The 23,458-nt window shown below is 37.4% G+C and overlaps 1 non-coding gene across 1 annotated transcript; it reads left to right on the forward strand.

Annotated features, from left to right (window-relative positions):
- Positions 1 to 18,921: 18,921 nt before the first annotated feature.
- On the forward strand, positions 18,922 to 19,028 carry LOC111759362 (U6 spliceosomal RNA). Its single transcript, XR_002793371.2, has one exon. It is a non-coding gene; the product is annotated as a U6 spliceosomal RNA (small nuclear RNA).
- Positions 19,029 to 23,458: the final 4,430 nt, after the last annotated feature.

Consider the following 23,458-nt stretch of genomic DNA (forward strand, 5'->3'; position numbering starts at 1 on the left):
CGGATGGCGCCACACGATGCCTTGTGGGGCGGCACCCTTCTTCTTCTTTCTCCCTGCGCAGGCGCAGGGCGGAGAAATCCAGTCTGCCCTTTTCCCCTCCCCCGACAGCAGCAACAGCCAGGCGTGGGCGGAGAAATCCAGTCTGCCCTTTTCCCCTCCCCCGACAGCAGCAACAGCCAGGCGTGGGCGGAAAAATCCAGTCTGCCCTTTTCCCTCCCCGGACAGCAGCAACAGCCAGGCGTGGGCGGGAAACTCAAGTCTGCCCTCCACCCCAGCAACAGCAGCCACCAATCCCTAAACCCTGCCCCTTCCCCCAGCAACAGCGACAGCCAATCCCTAACCACCACCCCTTCCCCGTCCAGTACCGCCCACTGACCTTTTGCCAGCAACCAATCAGAACAGGGCGTGGCTTCGACCAATCAGCCTTCCCCAGCCCCTATAAAACTGTTGCCTCTCTCTCAATAAAGTGGACTTGCGTGTTTACCTTGTCTCCGCGGTAGTTCTTCTGCCGTGCGCCCTCCAGTCCTGAGAGCCCCCGACAAGGCCCTGGCCTCCCTTGTCCCCAGTTCGTCGCCTGCTTCTCCGGGCGACCCCTTCGTCGCCGGCTTCGTAGGGCGACCCCGTCAGCCGAACCGCGCAACCCCTGTGAGACCGACCCCTCGTCTGCTGCCGGACCAACCCCTCATCCCAAGTGGGACCGACCCTTCGTCCCAAGCGGGACCGACCCCTCGTCCAGAGCTGGACCGACCCCTCGTCCGCAGCCAGACCCCACCTCTACCGACCGAGCAAGCCGCCGCACCTGACTTAACTATGTTGATGTTAGTAGACCAAGCTTTGATTCTTAATATTAACTAGCAGCTATTTCTGACAATGGTAACCTCTATGAAGTATAAAAACTTCTCAGATTTCGAATAGCCATTATGTCTAAGGCAGTTTGGGTAAAACAGTTAAGGTAAAACAGGATGATGAAGTTTACAGTTTAAGGGAAGCAACAGCTGTTGGATATCTTGGGAAGGGAACTGAGTACAAAATACAAACTTCTGTTGACCATGCACGCAATCATAAGAGATAAATGACTCACTGAGAGGACTCACTTCATTTTCAAGTAAACTCTAGCTGTGGCTCCCCTACTACTGTGTTAAATATTTAAACTTACCTTTAAATATAGCTTAAGACTGGACATCAAAATTTAAGTTCTTGAAACCTCCTGGAGAGAAGACATTAAATGCTAATTTCCAAAAATAACTTTGTTAATTGCTTCAGTAAGACACAGATCTGGCAGCCCTTGAAAACAAATACTGCATGGATCACATCATCTAATTACTTTACACAAGCCATGGATGTGTTTTAATGGATCAAAACTGTAAAATTGTTAGAGGCACTACATAGTTTTGGGGGTATAAAGTTGCTTTGCTTATTATTTTTTGCTATTAATAATATTTTTATAACTCAGATAAGACTTGGAACTATACACAATATTATCATCAGGGAACTCTCAATTTTAAATTAAAAAGAAAAATAATGCAGTTATGATTAAACACTTTCAAAATATTTTCATTTTTCTATTTTTGTATTAGCTTTCTTCATTCTTAATTCATCCTTGAAAGCCTCCAGTCAAGAGAAAGAAAGACAACAGAATAGCAACAGAAGAAGAAATAAGGCCAACAGAGGAAGAAAAAAGGAAAGGAAATAAAATAGGAAGGAAGTAGATAAGTGGTTGATCCACTGGGATCACTGAATACGAGCAACAGTAACTGACTCCAGCAACTTTAGTAAAAAAATGAATTTGTTGGAAGCTAATGAGTAGTTCTCAGAATGATGGGTAAGGCTCAGAATCCAAAATTTGCAAAGGACATGAATGAGGGTAGAAACTAATGGGTACATTCTTCTAGATAGGATAGATCAGTTCCAATTAGTTCCCATCTTTCCATCACTATGCCCAGAATTCAAATATCAGAGATAGTTTGACTAAATTAGTTTGTGTTAATGCCCACCCTTGCCTAAGGAATAGACAGGTAGATTGCCCCCATCCGGTTCTGGACTTTACCCATCAGGGAAATGGAGGAAAGGTTGTCTTATTTCCTGACTACTCTGGCAAATACAGTGGGTTGGCTTAAACAACAGGAATTTTTTGTCTCACAGTTTCTGAGACTGGAAGGCTTGTTTCCTTCCAGGGTTAGTAGCGTTCCAGCTGATGAGCAATCCTTGGGTTCCTTGGTCTTCCTGCCACATGTTATGTCCTACCCTTTCTTTTCTAGGTTCCATTGACTTCCAGCTTCTGGCTCCTCCCCATGGCTTTTTCTCATTAAAAGTTGTCTAGTAATAGGATTGACCTATCCTGATTCAGTTGGTCACACCTTTACTAAAAATAGCATCCTACTTACTATGGGTTCACGCCCACTGGAATGAATTAAGATTAAGAACATTTTTTTTCCTGGGGAACATAACTCATTCTCCCATAGGAGTACCGCAGTCAGGAAAAAAAGGAAGTAAAAGACAATAGAATGAAGAAGTGGGAGTGAGGAGTAAGTAAGGAAGAACAATAAACCTGCGCAGGAGAGGTAGGGAGGGGGTTGATAATAACCAAAGAATAGGTAGAGACTGATGTCTCTTAGGAAACAGACATTTCTTTAGAGGTTTCTGAATACTAAGCTAGATAAATGACATGTCTTCTCATTTCAAAGTCCATCTTGAAACTGATTTATATGTGATGATTAATCCAGAGTATTGTATAAAGAAAATCCATCTGGTGTATCCAAGATGGCAGAGTAGGGAATGGCAGGCTGTACTCTTTCTCTAGAAACATGGGAATGTAGGCAGGCTTGACAGGCATAAGGGAAAACAGGGTGTCAGAGGGGTGATAAGAAAGGATAGCTGAAGAGGAAGTGGTTCAACTTGGCACTGGGTAAAAGGGAAACCAACCAGCCAGCCCTGGATAAGAAGGGAGCATATTATGTGGTCCAGGAGGAGAGGAAAACCACCTACTTGGCCTGGGGAAGGGAGAACCACACAACAAGTTATTGGAGTGATGGGAACTGCTGAGGAGCAATCCCACAGGTGGGCCTATACCTAGCCTGCTTAGGGTAGAGGGGAGCTAGGCAGCCCGCAGGGAGAACTGAGGGAAATTAGCTGGAGAGTTGTGGTTTATTTTCCTATTTCCTTTGTTTTTTTTTTCCTTCATCTGGGTACTGGCTGTGGGATGATTGATTGGCAGGTACCAGCAGCTAGAGAGCAGCATACCAGTGAGTCCAAGATGGCCTGAGAGGAAGACTTGTTTCTGCTTTTTTTTTTCAGCAGAGTGACTGATTGTCCAAAACTGGCAGCCTGACAGGAGGAGCCTAGCTCATACTGGTGGTCTGAGAGGGCGACCCAGATTTTTGTTGCTTTTTGTTTTGCTTTGTTTTGTTTTGTTTGTTTGTTTTTTCTTCTCCTCTTCTTTATTTTCAGTCCTTTTGTTTTTCTTTTCTTTCTTCTCTTCTCATTTCTCATCTTTCATTTTCCCCTTTTGTCTTTTTCTCTTTTCTTCCCTTATCTTTTATTTATTATTATTTTACCCTTTTTCTCTTTCCTTCCACTTTTCTGTTTTTCTTTTTTCTTTTCTTTTCTCTCTTCATTTCTTCCTTCCTTTCTGACTTAACTGTTTTGTCTTTCTTCTCTTCTCATTTATCTGGCATTTTATTTTTTTTCCTGATTTTAATCACCTTCTAAAATTTTTATTCCTGTTTACCATTTTTCCCTCTTATTATATGATTTTCTTTCCTTTTTGTTCTTTTTCCTTCCTTATTTTTATTTTTTAATTTTCTTTTTTCTCTTCTTTCTTCCCTTTTTTGGGGAGCTAATACTTTTTTCCATTGAGCACAGGCACTTACAAGGATATAGAATAAGTAGAAACAAGTGATTAAGAGATCTTCTAACACAAAACCAAACAAAAATAAAAGCCTAATTGAAAAGGAAACTAACCAACTGTATAAGCCCATCAAGATAAACAGATGCCTAGACATCAGCAAAAAAATTACAAGCCATATTAAGAAAGAGGATGTCATGGCCCAGTCTAGTGAATAAACTAAAATGCAGGAGGAGATGCACAACATGGAACAACTAATCAAGGACATCCAAACAAATATCCTTAGTCAACTCAATGAAATGAATGAAGCTATAAAGGATATTAAGAAGACAATGGGGGAACTAACAGAAGAAATTATAAACATATAAAAAGATAATAGATCTTACAGTGATGAAAGACACAATTCAAGAAATTAAAAATAAACTAGAAGGGCATGGCAGATTTGAACATGCCAAGGAAATAATCAGTGACATAGAAGACAGGACATCCAAAATTGCACAGATAGACAAAAAAAGGGGGAAAAAAGGAAAACATTCAGCATGGACTCAGGGAATTGAATGACAACATGAAACACACAAACATACACATTCTGGGCATCACAGAGGGAGAAGAGAAAGGAAAGGCAGCAGTAGGAGTATTTGAGGAAATAATGGTTAAAACATGGATATGCATGTCCAGAAAACACACTGTATTCAAAGCACAATAATTCCTAGCAGAACTATCCTGACCCATATTTATCAGATTGTCAAAAGCTCAAGCAAAGACAGAATCCTTAAAGCAGCAAGAGAAAAGAGATCCATCACATATAAGGGAAGCTTGATAAGATTAAATGCTGATTTCTCATCTGAAACCATGGAAATAAGAAAGCTGTGGTATAACATAGTTTACGTGCTGAAAGAAAAATAAAAACTTCCAGCCAAGAATTCTGTATCTAGCAAAATTGCCTTACAAAAGTGAGGAAATGAGGGAGAGTTCAAAATATTCACAGACAGACAGAAATTGAGAGAATTTGTCAAAGAGTCCTATCTTTCAAGAGATAATAAAGGGAGTACTGCCGGTAGAGGAAAGAGAGAAATGGAGGAGAGTGCAGAAAAGAAACTTATTGGTATCAATAACTAAAAGGATAAACAGATAAAAATAAAATATGACATATATAAAACTAAAGAAAAAATGGCTAAAGTAAGTACTGCCTTTAAAGCAATAATATTGAATGTTGATGAATTAAACTCTACAATCAAAAGACTCAGATTGGCATAATAGATAAGGAAATATGACCCATATATATATATATTGTCTACAAGAAACTCACCTTAGACCAAGGGACACAAGCAAATTGCAAGTGAAATGTTGGGGGAAAATTTTACATGCAAAGGTAACCAAAAAAAGGCAGGAGTAGCTATAATAATACTGGGCAAAATAGACTTTAAATGCAAAACTGTTTTAAGAGACAAAAAAAAAAGGCAGTATATATTAACAAATGGGGTACTTCACAAAGAAGAAAGAACAATCATAAATATTTATGCACCTAACCAGGAAGCCTCAAAATACATAGGTAAATATTGTCAAAATTAAGGGGAGAAATAGATACTTCTACAATTATAGTGGAGCACTTCAATATGCCATTATCACCATTATACAAAACATCTTGACAGAGGCTCAATAAAGAAACAGAGACTTTGAATAATACATTAGAAGAATTAGACTTAATGGCCATATACAGAACATTGAACACAAAAGCAGCAGATACATCCTTTTCGAGTGCTCATGGATCATTCTCTAAGATAGATCACATACTACAACATAGAGCAAGTCTCAAAGAATTTAGAAAGTTGAAATTATGCAGAGCACTTTCTCTAACCACAATGGAATGAAGCCAAAAATCAGTAAAGGATGGAGAACTAGAATAGGTACAAATATATGGAAATTAAACAACGTACTCTTAAACAACCATTGAAGCAAGGAGGAAATTGCCAGAGAAATCAGTAAGTATTGTGAAATGAATGAAACTGAAAACACAATGTATCTAAATTTATGGGCTGCAGCTAAATTGAGAGGGAAATATGTAGCCACAAATGCCTACATTAAAAAAGAAGAAAGAGATTAAACCAAAGACCTAACTGCACAACTGGAGGAACTAGAAAAAGAAAAACTAATCCCAAAGCAAGCAGAATGAAGAAAATAACAAAAATTAGAGCAGAACTAAATGAAATTGAGAATTTAAAAAAATATTAGAATTAACGAAACCAAAAGCTGGTTTTTGAGAAGATTAAGAAAACTGGCAAACCCTTAGCTAGAATTAAAAAGATAACAAGAGAGAAGATGCAAACAAATAAAATCAGAAATGAGAAAGGGGATATCACCACTGACCCCACAAAAATAGAGTATCATAAGAACTTACCTTGAAAACTTGTATGCCAACCAGGACAATTTAGGTGAAATTGGTGAATTTCTAGAAACACACAAGTGAACTACATTGCTGAAAGAAGAAATAAAAGAATGCAGCAAACCAATCACAGTAGTGAGATTGAACAAATCATCAAAAACCTCCCAACCAAGAAAAGCCCAGGACCAGATAGCTTCACAGATGAATTCTACCAGTCATTACTGAAAGAACCAACTGATTCTGCTCAAACTCTTCCAAAAAATTGAAGAGGAGAGAACATTATCAAACTCATTCTATGTTGCCAACGTCATGCTAGTTCCAGAGTCACATAAAGACACCACAAGAAAAGAAGACTATAGACCAATCCCTCTAATGAGTTTAGATGCTAAAATTCTCAACAAAATACTTGCTAATCAAATTGAACAACCCATAAATCAAATTATACACCATTATTAAGTGGGTTTCATCGCGAGTATGCAAGGGTGGTTCAACATAAGAAATCACTAAGCAAAAGAAAAAAAATCACATGGTCATCTCTGTCAACACAGAAAAGGCATTCAGTAAAATATAGCACCCTTTCTTGATAAAAACACTTCAAAAGATAGGATTAGAAGGAAACTTCCCCAACATGATACAGAGCATATACGAAAAATCCACAGCTAACATCAAACTCGCTAGTGAAAGACTAAACACTTTCCTTTTATTATCTGACACAAGACAAGGATGCCCACTATCACCACTCTTATTTAACATTGTATTAGAAGTACTTGCTTGAACTCTTTGGCAAGAAAAAGAAATAAAATTCATCCAAATTGGAAAGGAAGAAGTAAAACTTTCATTATTTTCAGATGACATGATCTTATATATAGAAAGTCACAAAAAAAGCTACAACAACTTCTAGAGCTGATAAATGATCAGTAAAGTGGTGAGATATAAGATCAACGTACAAAAATCAGTAGTGTTTCTGTACACTAATAATGAGCAATCTGATGAGGAAATCAGGAAAAAAAACAATTCACTTACAATAGCAACTAAAAGAATTAAATATCTAGGCATAAACCAAATTAAGGTTGAAAAGGAATTGTACCCAGGAAAAACAACACAGCATTGCTGAAGGAAATCAAATAAGACCTAAATAAATAGAAGAATATTCCATGTTCATGGATTGAAAGACAAAATATCAAGATGTCTATCCTACTCAAATTGATTTACAAATTCAATGCAATCCCAATAAAAGTTCCAATAGCATTTTTTGCCAAACTGGAAAAACCAATTATCAAATTTATTTGAAAATGTAAGGGGCTCCAAATAGCCAAAAATATCTTGAAAGGAAACGAAAAATTGGAGGAATCACATTATCTAATATTAAAGCATACTACAACCTTTAATACCCCTTTTTTTTAACTTTATTTCAGTTTTTCTAAATTATTATGTATTTTATTTCTAGTGTTTAAACCTATCATTACTATTTCATTTTCCTATTAATTGAATTTGGCAATATATTAGGCTTCATTTTTTAAGAAGTTTTGGATCACAGACGGGTTCAACTATGGCAGGGGAGGAGCATTGGTGTGGGTGTCATTGATGGGGGATGCATGAGAAGGAGTTCACCTGGGCATGCATATAGGATATATAAATATGTTTGCATGTTCATTGGGTATTGACACAGCAGGTAGAGATTCACACAATAACTGACAGAGTGCTGGGTTCCCATCCTGGAGCACTCTGCTGCATTCCCCAGTGGAACAGCAACAATCCCCCAAGTGCAAGGGCAATGAACAGTGAAAAAGGGTGGTCCAATAAGCATATTGATGACTATGCTTATGAGTCTGTTGCACTTGGAATTTCAACTTGGCCTACTGTTGCATGGTGCCTAAGAGTTACCTCCTGAGAGCTTCCATGTTACTCAAGTGTGGCCACTCTCTAAGGCAAACTCAGCATATAAATGCATTACCTTCCCCCCCAGCATGGGACATGACTCCCAGGAATGAGCCTCTCTGGCACTAAGTGATTACTTCCAAGCACCAGCTGGTGATACAACTAGAAGAAGACCTTGAATAAAAGGGGGAAATGGTAAAGACAGATGAGTTTATATGGCTAAGAGACTTCAAAATGAGTCAAGAGGTCATCAGAGAGGTTGCACTTATGCATATCTCAGCAGGATCTCAGAGACAGCCAAAGTAGATACAAAGCCAGGTAGTGGTGCTCCTGAGGGTTATGGAGACACCTAGGTCCTGTGGTCATGGCAGATGACTCCAGAGTTCATTGCCTTGTCAATTGACCCTACTTTGGTATTTGTGCCCCTGAGTGTGATAGAGTTGGACTCAGATGTGACTTCTCTCTACATTCCTCTTCTGTCGCTTTTATTGACCCTGTGGATGATGCTGAGGTTGGTGTATGCCCAGGAGACTTGAATCTCTGGGCTGTCCATGTCCCAGCTGGGTCCTGAGCCTCAGCAGTGTTGCAGCACCTACTCTCTAGTTTGTTGGACTTACCCAGGTCAGCTGACAAGGAGGTGAGGATGGACAACCACTAAACCAAGGAACCGAGAGAGTCTGTAGTTGCGGGTATGAGAGTCCCATCCATCAGCCATGTGGGATCAAAGGCCCCTCTCAGTTGAGAGGTGGAGTGGGCACCACTCCTGTGCCCTCAGGATGGAGGAATAAAATACCAAGTAGTGTGGACTTACTTGTATTCTACTATAGAATTATTGTGACTCTAGCAATGGAAGAAATCATACCATAGACATGGAAACAGTGGCCAAAGGAGTTGCTGAGGGCAGGGAGAAGGTAAAGGAGGTGTGATATGGGGGCATTTTGGGGACTTGGACTTGTCTTGAATGATATTGCAGAGACAGATGCAGGGCATTCTATATCCTGCCATAACCCACTGAATGGACTGGGAGAGAGTATAAACTACAATGCAAACTATAATCTGTGCTGTGTAGCAGTGCTCCAAAATATATTAATCAATTGCAATGAATGTACCACAGTAATGAAAGAAGTTGCTGATATGGGAAAAGTGGGGAGGTGTGAGGTGTGGAATGTGTCATATGGGAGCCTCTTGTATTTTTTAATATAATATTTTGTGTGATCTATGTATCTTTTAAACATAAATAAAAAATATATTTTTAAAAAAGCATACTACAAAGCTACAGTGGTCAAAAATGCATGGTATTGGCACAAAGATAAACACACTGATCAATGGAACCAGACTGAGAGTTCAGATACAGACCCATGCATATTCAGCCAACTGATATTTGACAAGGCCACTAAGCCCATTCATCTGGGAAAGGAAAAAAAATACATGTGAAAAAGATGCTCAACATCATGAGCCATTAGGAAATACAAATGAAAACCACAGGGGGATACCATATCATACCCACTAGAACGATCACTAATTTTTTTAAAAAATGGAAAATAACAAGTATTGGAGAGTATATGGAGGCATAGGACAGTCATGCATTATTCATAGGAATTTAAAATGGTGCAGACACAGTAGAAAAGAGTTTGGCAATGCCTTAGAAAGTTAAGTATAGAATTATCATGTTACTTGGCAGTTCCACTTCTAGGTATATAGCCAAAAAAAAAAAAAAAATTGAAAGCAGGGACATGAACAGATTTATGCACACCCACATTCATCATGGCATTATTCGCAATTGCCAAAAGGTGGGAGAAGCACCATCAATGGACAAATGGATAAACAAAATGTGGTTTATACATATGATGGAATATTAGTCAACTGTAAGAAGGAATGAAGTATTGACACATGGGACAACATGGATGAATCTCAAAGACCTTATGTTTAGTGAAGCCAGTCATTGCATGATCTCACTGATATGAAATTAAGGATATCAAGCAGACTCAGAGAGAGAGAGTCTGAAAGATAGGTTACTAGGAGATAGAAAGGGAGTAGAAAGTGGTGAGCTGTTACTCAATCTCAGAAGAATCTATGATTAGGTGGATGGGGAGAGTTGGCAGTGGACAGGCGTAATGGTGGTGTGGCAATGTGAATGGGGTCAATGATGATGGAGTGTGAGTGTGAGTGGGGTTGTGGGGTGGATTGCGTTATCCATAGAGCTGGGGGGAGGACTGGAGGAAGGAACAGATGAACTCTGGGGAAGTTGAAGTCTGTGATTGAGAATACAACTGTGGGAGTGTTCTTTTGGCAAATATGGAGGGAAGGGTCAATGTTGCACAGTATTGGTCAATGGAGGGGTTGTTTGGGGAAGTGTACATCTGGGTCATGCCTCTATGGAATGTGAATGTGTTCAAGTGATCATAACACTCTACCTCAATGGGGGGAAACCCATGCAATAACCAAAAAATATATAAAATTCCCATCCTAATGAGTCCTGTTATGTTTTCTAATAGAGTGGCATGAATCTCTAGAGTACATAGACAGTGCATAATAGAAGAAAACATACCAATATGCCAGGCCCTTGATATTAATGCTTGCACTTATGAGCCTTATTCTTGCAAAATTGCAACTTAGGGAAGCGGCTGTGGCTCAACCTGTTAAGCTCCCATCTACCATATAGGAGGCCCTGGATTCATGTTCTGGGACCTCCTTATGAAGGCAGACTTGTCTGCATGCTGCTGAGAGCCTCCCAGCCCACAAGCACTGCAGAGTGCCACCCAGCCAGCAAGCACCACAGAAAGCTGACTCAGCAAGGTGATGCAACAAAAAGGGAGATGAGCAAAAAACTCAGAAGAGTGCAGTGATGGACATAGAAAGCAGACAGCAAGTGAGGCACAAGAGGGGGTGGGGAAATAAAATAAATACAGACACAGAAGAATGCATGGCAAATGGACATAGAATAGACATAGACAGCATGCAAAAAGCTGCAAGGGGTGATTAAAAAATAAATTTAAAAATTTAAAAAATTTTTAAAAATTGAAACTTAACCTAATAATATCTATTGCCTAAGAGTTACCTCCTGAACACCTCCTTGTTACGCAAATGTGGCCTCTCTCCAAACCAAACTCAGCAAATAAACTTACTACCTTCAGCCTGGCATGGAATGTGACTCCCAGGGATGAACCTCCCTGGCACTGAGGAATTATTACCAAGCACAAATCAGCAATGCATTTGGAAAAAGACCTTGACCAAAAGGGGGAAAAATAAATACAAAATAGTTTGCATGGCCAAGAGATTTCAAAGTGAGTCAGGAGGTCATTCCAGAGATTACACTTATGAACATCTCAGGCAGATCTCATTGGCTGCCACAGTAAGCAGAGGCTCAAACAAGGGTGTTCCCAAGGGCTCTACAGACATGTGGACACTATTGGCAAGGCACATAACCCCTTTAAATCAATACCCCATCTTTGGGCCTTTCTTGACAATATATGATAAACTATTTCCTCAATGTAGCAGAGTTAGACTCATAATTTCCCTACACATCATTCTTCTACCACTTTTATTTGAACTTATAATTAACACTATACCCATTAAATATAGATCCTAGAGACTTAAATCTCCAGTCTGTTCTTTTACCAGTTGAACCCTAAATCTCAGCAGAGTTGCAGCCAACACCTACTCTCCAGGAAAATTAACAAAATGATGATGATAGACAACTCTCATCCCCAAAAGCAGAGTGTCTACAACTGCAATCAATAGTTTGTTCCATCTGCCCTATAAGATCTAGGCGTCCTCTGAATCTGAGGCAAAGTAGGCATCACTATCACAAAATACTCAAGACTGAGGAATGAACAAGCATAAGAAGGGGATGCAAAAATGGACCAAACTAGATTTATTGTTATTGTAGTTATGGAAGAACTTTTAACCTTGATATAAAGATAGTGAATACCAGAGGTTCTGAGAGGAGAGGGAAGGAAGAATAGGTGGACTATAGAACACTTCTGGGGCACTGGAATTGTTCTGCATGATATTGCAATGACAGATACAGGCCATAATACATTTCGTCAAAACCTATAAAATTGTACAATGCAAAGTGTAAACCTAATGTAAACTGTGCTTACATAGTCCATGGTTAGTAGCAATGCTTCAATTTTTTTCATCAATTGTAATAAATGTACCACGCTAATGTAAGATATTGTTAATAAGGGAAAATGTGAGAAGGGGAGGAGATGGGAGATATACAGGAATTCTGTATTTTCAATGTAATTTTTCTGCAATCTAAAACTTCATTAAAAATAAAGTTAATAAATAAAAATACAAACATCAGAAAGAACATCTATCTAAATTTTGTTATGTTTTAAACAAATGCACTTCTGTTTTGTTCATTTAAATACAATAATTGAACTAAATGCAAACAAATTCAGAGCTTCTAGATCTCTGCCAGAAAGAATTTTATTAATAGCTCTCTGATGGTTAGGCTAATGTGTCAACTCAACCAGGTAATGGTGCCCAGTTGTTTGGTCAAGCAAGCACTAGGCTCATTGTAATATAAGGGCATTTCAAGGACTTTAATCTTCACTGAATTCATTGCATATATGGCTGATTATATCTACAATCAACTGAGATTGTGATCAGCAATGGGCAATGCCTCATCCAATTAGTTGACAGCCTTAAAAGGGAAAGTGATTTCAACATATTGAGAGAGAATTCCCATCTCTACTTCAGACAGCCAGTGTCTCCTGGGGAACTCATCAAGGATCTCATTGGAGGCCTTGGTTTGAAGCCTGCCCTATGGAATTTGGACTTGTGCATCCCTACAGTTATGTGAGACAGTTTTATAAATTCTGATACTATTTACTTTTATCTCCTCTTGGTTCAGTTTCCCTAGAAAACCCTGACTATTATAAAGTCATTTAATAATTTGCCAATAAATTGTTTTAGGAGAATAATTTAATGTATTAAAAACAATTCTACTAGCACTCTTCTTTGTATTTTTTATTCATTTTTAAAATGATCATGCTAAGGTAAATTCCAACTCAACCTGAATGCAATTTTCATGCAGTTAGAATTAGTAAGGTCCAAATATAAAAGGTTTTATGTTATCTTATTATGTTACTAACTCTACTAAAATTATATTAAAACTCTTATTTTAACATAGCTTTTAATATTTCCAGAGACAATCCCAAATATTCGACTCTTTTTAAAAGTTTAGCTTCAAAAATATGAATCTTGGAAAAGAAAATTTCATAACACAGGACCAGAATAATAAGACATGAGAAGGAAATTTCGTTTGAAGCAATTCATATAATTAATGTCATTCATTGTAGTTTCCTCATTGCTAAAGCAAATACCATGCAATAGTTTGGCTTAAACAATGGAAATCTATTGGCTCATGGTTTTGAGCCTGGAAAGAGTCCAAAATTAAGTTATCATCAAGGTGATGCTTTCCTGTAGAAAACTGTAGCATTCTGGGGCTAGCTGCTGGCAATCCTTGGTCCTTGGCATTTCTGTCACATGGCAAAGCACATGGTAGACTATTCTGGCTTCTCCCTTCTCTTCTGGGTTCCATTGACTTCCCTATAAAGCCTTCAGGAAAACTATTAAGACACATCTTGAGTCAGTTGGGCCACACTCTAACTGCTTGACCTCAACAAAATGGCCTATTTACAATGGGGTCACACCCATAGAAATGGATTAAATTTAAGAAGAAGTTTTCTGGGGTACATAGCTCCACTACATCATTCAAAGAAGATCTACTTCAACAAAGGATATATGGGTATTCTAGAAAGCTAAAGTAACAGAGGCTACAAGTGACCATCTGGTTATGAACCTGCCACTTCTACTTCCCAATTATGTGACCTTATTAAGTTACTTAATCTCTCTATGCCTCCGTTTGCTTGCCTATAAAATAGGAATAATATCTCTTTCCTCATAGGTTTATTACATAATAAGTCATCATTAGTTATTAACATTAGTGTTGTTTTGCATAAATAATGGTACATTATCTGAACAAAATAATGGAAAAATGACATCACTCCAGATATGAGGTAAAGATGTTCTGAACTATAGAATTTCATTTCTTAAACCTAGTCAATTAATATTTATTACTGAGGTCATTATATAAAATGAAGTCTAAGCACACCAAAGTATCAGGGTAAACTTCCCATCCAGTTCTTCTAATCTTGAATCTAGCAGATGGTGCTAAAATAAACAATGATGGCAGTGACAGGCCTTCCTCTGTATAGCCTGTTTCCATTTAGTCATCCAAATGTGGTTATATGATTTGCTTCCTGGTGGGAACTGAAAACACTCGGGACGGCCTTCCTATTCATTCTATCCATGCTCAGCGATTGTGCTGAATATTTCTGACAACGCAGTCCGTCTCTATTCTCATTCCTAACTGCTATCTCTTTGAAAACTTCCAATTTCAAGGCACTGCAGTGAGATGGCACACACTAAATACTCTACTCAAAAGCAACAACCACACATGAGTGATCCTTCTTGGTGGGCAGCTATTTGTTGAGCCCTATTTCACTATCCCATTAGGCATTCTGGGTCAAGAGCTTACAAAAATGTTTGAGATCTGAAAAAAAATTTATGTATTCCAAAACTTGAGATGAAAAGCCAAAGTTGAAGTAATAAACACTTAAATAAATGTCCATACAACTTATTAAATTTTATAATTGTTCAAGTTTTACACATAACGATTTCATTACATTTGCAAAAACTTGCAGAGTAGGTTTTCATACTTCACGTAACTTTCTGGCTATGCACAACAACTGCCAAGAAATAATAGCCAATCATAAATTAAATGTGTTATTTAGAGCCAAATAATTTAAACTCTGAAAGTTTTTACAACAAAAATAATTATTTTAGCATGGGATGTGGGTGCATTAAATTATGTTTGCTCAGACATTACAAGGGAACTCTAAAAGTAAAATGTTTATGAACCACTAAGGTCTGTTTGTTCAGGCCTGTAGGCTTTGGGAATACAAGATGAACAAGATATTTCCTGTCCACCAAGTGACCACCAAGTCTAACAAAAGCAACTCAAAGAAACAGTGAAGGCTTCTACAACAGGTAAATACAGGGCCTGTGACTGTACATGAGAATCAACCTCACACACACATGCACACACACACATACACATTCGTGGGTGGTGGACAGCATTATCCTCAACTGACACCTACATTGAGCTACAATCTCATTTTTTAAAAACTAACTTTTTGAAAGTTGAATGTAGTTTGGGGATATTGAATTGATATTAATATGAATATGAGTCAAATACACAAAATCATAAAGTTTACAGGCTAGAGTAGCAGTTCTCCATAATTCTCTGTCATTCCAAAACACATAAATGGGGAGCATCATGTATTTTATTCTTTCATCAACTAATATATTGCATTCCTACTATGTGAAACAAGTCTGTTCTAGGTACAATGAATACCTATTTGATACTCTTCCACGATTTTGAGGGTGTTTCTGCGAAATTTAGAGAATAAAGCTAATAGATCTGCAGACATCTTTTTTAAAGATGATATTCACAAAGTCATGTTAAGGGTACGTATGAAAATTAACCATGAATTAGTTACTTGCTTTCCAAAGTCTGTAAGCATAGGTAAAATCAGCTGTAAATCGTATTCAAGTTCTAAAACTTTCTCTTCATTCAATAAAACAAGAAAAAACTATGAGTGATAGAACATTAAGTTTTTTAATTATAAATAAGTTCCAAACATCTATATTAAACTCTTAGCAACACATCATTCGAGACACAAGAGCACTTTTTCTCCTGCTCTGAACCCCAAGAATGATAACTATCAGGTTAGAGCCTAATGTTGACAGGTTATCAGAATAAGAGGTAGGAGGATGCAGATCTATCTAGTCCCACAGGTCTGTAGCTACTTGAGCCTGAAGCGTCCCTAAGCTCTAAGCAATACTTACCACTCAGGAACACTGGGGAAGGGAAGGTTCCATCTACAAGGAAGGAAGGGGAGTAAGAAAACTACAGCAAAAGAAAAGGGAAAAATTGGAGAAAGAAGAAAGGAAAAGGAAAGAAGCCGAGGGAGAAGAAGAAAAGAGACAGAAAAAAGTAAGAGATGTGGGCATTAGAGAATTTTTGGAAACTCGGTGGTTCTGCAGTTTATACAGCCTGCCCACCCCCACCCCCCCTCTTCCCTCCACTGCTAATAACACAATTGGGAACCATGGGCAAAGAAGTAATAAATATTATCTTGACTGTCCAAAATTGTGTAGATGTTGTGAGAATAAACAAGGTAATAATTTTATAAATGCACTGAGTTCCTGGTCAGTAGTAAACCTGAAACCATTTTCCTCACCATTCTTTATTAATTTATTTAACAGAGTGATAAAAGTATTATCTTTGGGAGTGGTGCTGTTTGATATAGCGAGTCACATCTTCCAGCCCAGCAATCATCACGGATTGCAGGTTTAGTGTAGTTTTCTACATGCAATACTTGGCAGTCAAGAAAGCAAATGCATTAAGTCAAAACAATAGGTTCATTAATCCCCTGAATAAATGAATATTAGACTCAGTATTCTAGATGGACAGGACTTCACAGAATATTTGCTATATTTGGCTTGGAAAGAAGTGACTGGAAATGAATCTTCAACTGGCAAGAGAGAGGGAGATTCCGTTTTCTTTGCCAATGTTCCATTGTCATTTTGAGATGGTAAAAAGACACACTGGGACTTCATTAGCTTTCCAAAAGAAGTTCAAGAATAACCAGAAGGGATATTTATTTAGAATTAAACATTAATAATATATTCTGCAAGGAAACAGATGCAAAATAAGCTAATAAGTCCAATCAAAACTAATTATTTAGTAGGCAAAACCTCAAAACCACTTTGCAAGATATATCCACACATCAGCAGGCATTTGTCCCGGAACCACTGGAGCCCCTAAGGATCATCCCATGTTTCTGTTGGCAGATCGTCCAAAGAACTGACTATGTTGTGTCTTATCATCTTCAGGCTTCTTTCTGTTAAATAATTTTAAATGTTTGACAAGAGCATTCATTATAAAACTATCCTTCCACGGATTAGATTCTTGAAACAGACCATTAACGCTGGCCTTTGTCAGTGATTCAGCCCACATTAACGAAAGAAAGCTTTTTACTGACAGACTCTGTACTTAAGGGTCTTCTAAAGGGAACACTAAGCGCTTTGTTATTGCTCCTTCATACGTTATTAACAGAGGTTTTACTGAGGGAAAGGGGGTCGTTTCTTTCCCCTAGCAATTTCTCTCTCTCTCTCTCTTTCTCCCTCCTCTTTTTTTTTCACACTATTTTCTATCTTTATCATGCTAAGACAGTAGTCCAGTAAAATTGCCAGGAGATTAATGACTTGATTCTTAATTAGATGGAAAGAAGTCATCTAACAAAATGGTTTCTTTTTCAAGTTTAATTGGACCATGGCACACCTACCAAAAACTTCTGGCCAAATTACTGCCAGAAAAAGAACACTCTAAGCCACAGAAAGTGAGAATTTGGCCCTACATTAATTTTTCCTTACATATTAGATCAAACCTAAGAGACCGGATTCTTGGGCCAACTCTACTATTTACTGAGCATTTATTACCATAGTGAAGTGTGACCCTTGGTTTGCAATTTGCTTTCAGGAACTTTTGTTTCTAATTAAAAATAACCTTATCTCTTATCATCTGTTGCTCAGAGTTCTCTAACTTATTTCATTCTCCACCTCAGTTTCCAAACAACATAAACTGCACAAAGAAATTTTAATAGCTCTTCATGGTCCTCAGAAAATCTTCCCTCTTTCACAGGATTCTACTGTGCCTAAGCTGAAATTTGGTTATGTATTGTAACTCATTTTCCCTTACATTCAAATATAGAAGCAGAGTAAGAGTGAAGTTTACTTTCTCTGAATCAAATGCTTTATTATTGAACCTCTTTCCACCTTGAAGAGATATTATATAGCCAATATGATACAGACATAAAATAATTAATGGCCCCAATGAAACAAGTGAAATTTATAAATGGTTGTTAAATGAAAAAGTCATTTAAAGTAGGACATATATGTGAGTGTAAACACAAATACAGACACACCTTTTATTTTATTTAATAATGTTGTACAACTGTTTTCCAGTTTTTTGACATACAACTAAGGTCTTTTGAATTTGAATTTGCTAATTGCACCTATTCATTGCACAATTTTCATAAGGAAATCAGGATTTGTAAAATAAAGTCTTTTTAGTGAAACTAGAATGTACAAAGCCTGGCAAAGTAAACTTGAATGAAGATTTAAAATTTTTCCCAATATTTTACAAATATTTCACCCACCTCTTACCCAATATCATTTTTAAAATTACTCTCTTTGTGGCATCTTTCCAATGAACAAAGATTTTTCACAGAAAATCTTTCTTTTCACAATTCACCAGTTTAACATTTTAATTAAGTTATCCAATTACAATAACAAAGTATATCTGGAATAAACAACTTGAGGAATTTACGGAACTGACTCTTGGATTGGAACAGAAGTGGGTGGGTGTAAGAAGCCGAGAGTACCCTGCTGGCTGTGAGAGCTTAATACACCATGAGCAATGATCAGCATTTACCAAGGTATTAAAGAGTGGCAGCTGAACCAGAAAGTTATTTAAGCGGAAGTCGATTAAGCAGTAAAGACATTTGGAATGCATTGCAAAAATACAAGTGTAGTGTTTAAAAAACAACTATTTTCAGTTGAGTCTGCAATTAGAAAGAAAGTCCTTGTTTTCAGAGAAGAATGTTGAAAACACCCTCTCTACTCCAACAGCATGCAGACGACACCTCACAAAGGAAACAGGTAAAGAAAAGACACAGTGCTCGCTTCGGCAGCACATATACTAAAATTGGAACAATATAGAGAAGATTAGCATGGCCCCTGTGCAAGGATGATACACAAATTCGTGAAGTGTCCCATATTTTTGGAGTTGTCCTGGATGGTGCTGTGGGGACAGTTACCAGACATTGCAGGTCCTCCCATGGCCCATTGGGTGGACTGTGGGAGAGTGTGGGCTATGGTGTGGACCATTGACCATGAGGTGCAGTGGTGCTCAGAGATGTATTCACCAAGTGCAATGAATGTCTCATGATGATAGAGGAGGTTGTTGTTATGGGGGGAGGAGTGGAGTAAGGGGGGTGGGGTTATAAGGGGGGACCTCATATTTTTTTTAGTGTAACATTAAAAAAATAAATAAAGACAAAAAAAGGGTAAATCTTAAAAAAAAAAAAAAAAGCTGTTCAAAAACCAAAATAAAAAAATAAAAAAAGAAAGATAGGAAAAGACACAGGCACAGGGCCAAGACATCCAGTCTGAGAGATGGACAGGAAACTACGGTAGTGAGCAATCATTCCTGGTACCCAAAAAAAATTCCAACTAGAGAAATTTAGAATATATTAGAAAGAAGTAACCATCCATGGGAATCAACTATTAAATATTCTACCTGCTTTAGGGGATTTTGCACGTTCAAGATATCAAAGAATCAGAATAATCAGCAACACATAAAAAGAACTGTGCAAGATGACCAAGTGGGACTTATCCTAGGTTGCAAAGAAGGTTAAATTTGAAAGTCAATTCATGCAACATAACATATTAATTGAATAAAGGAAAAATCATATTATCCTCTCAAAAGAAATAAGGAACATCTGACAAATTCCAATGCTAATTTATGATAAAAATTTGTAACAAAGTAGAATGGAAAGAAGCCTTCTCATCTTGATAAAGGGCATCTGCAAAAAGCCTACATGTAACACCAAATTTACTGGTAATAGAGAAATGCTTTCCCTCTAAGATGCAAAACAAGGCAAGTTTTTCTGCTCTCACCATTTCTATTCAACATTGCCCTCTAGCCACAGCAGGTAGGCAAGACAAATAAATTGAATATATATAGATATATCTTATATATCTATATATATTATGTATATATATGTATATATATGAAAGGAAAAAGTAAAATGATCTTAGGGTGCAGGGCAATGACACCATCCTTACGTAGAAAACTGAAAGGAATCTCACACACACACAGAAAAATCTTTAGAGATAATAAATGAGTTTTGGAAGGTCACAAGATACAATATCAATATGCAAAACTCAATAGCATTTTTATACACTGGGAGCAAACAATCAAAAAGTGAAATTAAGAAAGTTTCTTGACAGTAACATTAAAAAGAATAAAATGCTTAGGAATAAATTTAATAAAATAAATATAAGTGCTATGCATGAAATGACAAAACATTACTGAGATGAACTGAATATCTAAATAAATAATACGACTTTATGTGCATGGATTGAAAGACTAAATATAGTTAAAATGCCAATTCTCCCCAAACTAAACTAATTTATATATTCAATGTAATCTTGATCCAGGTCCCTGAAGGAATTTCTGTATAAATTAAGCTGAGCTTAATATGTATGTGTGTGTGTATATATATATATACACCAAGGATATATACCAAGGATCTAGAATAACTAAAACAATTTTGTAAAGGAAGAACAAAGTTGGGGAAAATTGTATTTATCCAATTTCAAAATTTCCTAGGGAAATAAAATGGTGTTGTATTGGTTAAGGATAGGCATATAGATTAAAATGGTACAGAATTGAAAGGCCAGAAGTAAAATGTTATATTCATGGTCAACTTACTTTCAACAAAGATGTCAAGAAAATTCAGTAGGGGAAAGGACAGTGTTTACAACAAATGATATTAAACATGTTTAAAATAAAAAAGAATTTAGACCCTTACCTTACATCATACACAAAATTTAACTCAAAATAGACCAAAGATCTAAATGTAAGAACTAAAATCTGTAAAGCTTCCAGAAAAAGAGAAACTTTTTAGAAGATATCTTTATGACCTAGTGTTAGACAAAGATTTCTTACATATAACACCAAAAGCATGGTCAATTTTTTTAAAAAATGGATAAATTGCACTTCATCTAAGTTAAAATCTTTTTCACCTCAAAAGGCATCATTAACCCTCTCAGTTTATAGGTGGAGTGGGCATCATGTTCCCAGGATCATCAGGATGGAGAAATAAAATATGGATTAGAGTGAACTTACTGATATTCTACTATAGAATTGTTGTGACTGTAGCTTTGGAAGAAATTATATCACTGATGTGGAGACAGTAGCCACAGGAGTTGCTGAAGGCAGGGAGAGGGAAAAGAGGTGTGATATGGGGACATTTTGGGGACTAGGAGTTGTCCTGAATGATATTGCAGGGACACATGCAGGACATTCTATATCCTGCCATAACCCACTGAATGAACTGGGAGAGAGTGTAAACTACAATGTAAACTATAATCCATGCTGTGTAACAGTGCTTCAAAATGTATTAATCAATTGCAATGAATGTACCACACTAATGAAAACTGTTGATGTGGGAAAAGCGGGGAGTGTGAGATATAGGGTATATGGGAACCTCTTATATTTTTTATTTTTTTTCTAACGAATTTTTCTTTAAAGATTTATTTATTTATTTCTCTCCCCTCCCCCACCCCCACCCCGGTTGTCTGTTCTCTGTGTCTATTTGCTGCGTCTTCTTTGTCCGCTTCTGTTGTTGTCAACGGCTCGGGAATCTGTGTTTCTTTTTTTGTGTCTTCTTGTTGTGTCAGCTCTCCGCGTGTGGCACCATTCCTGGGCAGGCTGCACTTTCTCTCAGCTGGGCAGCTCTCCTAATGGGGTGCGCTCCTTGCGCATGGGGCTTCCCTATGTGGGAGACACGCCTGCGTGGCAGGGCACTCCTTGCACGCATCAGCACTGCACATAGGCCAGCTCCACACGGGTCAAGGAGGCCCAAGGTTTGAACTGTGGACCTCCCATGTGGTAGATGGATGCCCTAACCACTGGGCCAAGTCCGCCGCCCTCTCTTATATTTTTTAATGTAACATTTTGTGTGATCTATGTATCTTTAAAAAAAAGGTAACAATTAGGTCCATTTTTTTAAAGGCCTCATTAAGAAAATCAAAATATAAGACATGGACTGGGAGATAATATTTGCAAATAATATATCTCATGAAGGACTTCCATCCAGAATATATAAAGAACCCTTATAACTCAATAATAAAAGAAGAACAACCTAATTTTTTTAAAAAATGGATAGCATTTTTGAATGGGTATTTAACCAAAAAGGACATACAAAAGGCTTATCAGTACATAAAAAGAGGATTAATATCACTGATCTTTAGGGAATGTAAATTAAGATCACAATGAGGTACCATCTCACAAATACTGTACTGTGTAATGAAAAAAGACAGATGATAAGTGGTAGAAAGAATGTAGAGTAATTGAAAGCCTCATACATTTTGGTGGGAACATAAAATGGTGTGGGTACCTTGGAAAATAACTTGGCAATTTCTTTAAAAGTTAAACATAAATATACCATTCATCCTTGTAATTCTAGTCCTAGGTAACTATCCAAGAAAAAATTAACACATATATCCATTTAAATACTCATACACAATCATTCATAGTAGCATTATTCATAATATCCCTGTGGTATATTGAATCTTGTCACCCACAAAAACTTGTTTAAGTCTTAACCCCTGGTCCTGTGGGTGTGAACTTATTTGTAAAAAGGACCTCCAAATTCTTTGTTTGGATGAGGTCAAATTGAATCATCACAGGCCTTACTCCAATATGGCTGAGACTTTATAAACAAAGGAAATTCAGATGCAGTCAATTATAGAAGCCAGAAGTAGAAGACAGAGAAGGAGAGAGACTGCCCTCTGACAGAGGCAGAGATGTATCTACAAACTAAGGAACCCTAAGGAATAGCAGCAAGCCAATACCAGAATGCCACAGACTCTGGCATGACTTTCCAATATCTTGATGTTGGACTTCTAGCCTCCAAACTGTGAGCCAATAAATTTCTGTTGTTTAAGCCAACCAGTGTATGGTATTTATCATCACAGTCCTGACCAACTAAGACAATTCCCAAAATGGAAAGAATCCAATACTCATCAACTGATAAATGGATTAAAAATGTAGTATATCATACAATGGAGTAATAAGGAACAACCTATGGATACATGCTATAACTTGCTACAAGCATAGTTGAACTTCAAAAATATTAAGCTAAGTAACAGAAACCAGACACAAAGAACAACATATTGTATGATTTAATTTATATAAATTCTTGAGAATACTGCAAAAGTATAGAGACAGAAAGCAGATCAGTTTCCCTGAGGCTGGGGTTGAAGGCAAGAATTGACTAACGTTCTAATTCTAGATTGTGGTTACTGTGGCAGTTTGAAGACTTTGTGGACCCAAGAAAATCCTGTTCTTGAAGTTAATCCATTCCTTTGCATGTAAACTATTGTAGATGGGACCTTTTGATTAGATTACATTAAGGGACCTT

The sequence above is a fragment of the Dasypus novemcinctus genome, chromosome 15 (assembly GCF_030445035.2).
Source record: "Dasypus novemcinctus isolate mDasNov1 chromosome 15, mDasNov1.1.hap2, whole genome shotgun sequence".
Lineage (NCBI taxonomy): Eukaryota > Metazoa > Chordata > Mammalia > Cingulata > Dasypodidae > Dasypus > Dasypus novemcinctus.